Source organism: Octopus sinensis, linkage group LG12 (assembly GCF_006345805.1).
Source record: "Octopus sinensis linkage group LG12, ASM634580v1, whole genome shotgun sequence".
NCBI lineage: Eukaryota > Metazoa > Mollusca > Cephalopoda > Octopoda > Octopodidae > Octopus > Octopus sinensis.
In genome coordinates this window covers 66,838,799-66,840,276 of record NC_043008.1, presented here as the reverse complement: position 1 = coordinate 66,840,276, position 1,478 = coordinate 66,838,799, and positions in this window count along the sequence as shown.

Below are 1,478 nucleotides of genomic sequence, written 5' to 3'. Positions count from 1 at the left end.
ATTAGAGAGGTTTCGCTCTTATTTCTAGCAATGTAGGTGTTTCTTAACACCCTAGATGCATTTAGTGACATTTGTAATTCTCCTTTTTGGTGAAAGACTGCAAACTGCTGTTTATATTAATTATGTATATAGATATATAATACATTCCTGCTGTCCACAGGAATGTATATAAAAGACAAAAGGTAACCAGTCAACCACAATCTGAACCTGATGAATGCTTAAATGCAAGAAAGTATACTAGTTCAATAAAAATAGACATTTAATATTTAAATATTAATATTTCTTTTGTTCAATAAGACAATCAATACTTCATTTCATTTCTTTCTTACTATATATTCTATATTCTATATCCTATATTAATATTATAAGAATATAAATAAAACATAAAAAACAGAGAGAATTGGAATTCCTTTGAGTTATATATATATATATCAAAACTATCAAAGTTTGATAATTTTGATAGGTTTCGGCTAGTATAGGCCCAGGTCATGTCTAACTTAATAGCACCACCTGGTGAAGTCTTTTAGTCATATATGGGGCACCATAGACCACTCTAGCAAAGAGTTATTATTGTTGCAGACGTATCCGGGTGTAATAGGTTAGTCCGAGGTTTTTTGAAGAAATTTGTCTAGAGAACTTTTGAATTTTACGAGATCCGTTTCCATCTTGTATTTTGGTATATTAAAGTGGGCTGGACCGGTTGAGGTAAAGTAGTCGTGTCACAACGTTGTTATGTGATCTGAGTTCGATTTATGTAGTGGGTGGATAGCACGGGGTCAAGTCTTGGGTGGATTTTAAAATTGATGCCAACATCATTTGTGCAATATTGATGGAATATTTTCTACATCACACAAATGAGGTAGCGCTCCCGGTGGCGTTGGAGAGAGTAGAGATTGTTTTTTTTTTTTAGTCGACCCCAATAGTCAATATCTATCATGCCGGCTATCTTTCTTGTTATTGACCTCTGGAATGTTTCCACTTTCATACAGAGTTGCTTCGTGCGGGGAGACCACAGAGGGCAACCATATTCAAGGTGGGTGGGGTAAAAGTAGAGTAGAGAAGGATGATGATGTGGGCATCACTAGACCGGAAAGTTCTTAGAATCCAGGAGCACATCTTGCGGGTCAAGTCAACCTTGGTGTTGACGTGGGAACTCCAGCTTAGATTGTTATCAACAATTATTCCAAGGTCTCTGGTGTTGTTGGATATCTTTATATATATATGTATACTTGTATGTACACACACATATACATATGTCTGTGAATGCATGTATACATACATATATACGTATATTCATACATGATGACCTCTTCTTCGTTCTCAAACATAAGATGACAATACTGGTACATGAAGCGATTCTTGAGCATGATGCTTTTTAAAGAGAGGAGAGGCATTGCACATAACTGATCTCACTCCCTAAACAACGATGATAGATACCCCCAAAAGAAGAACTAGTCAATATCATTACATTACATTAG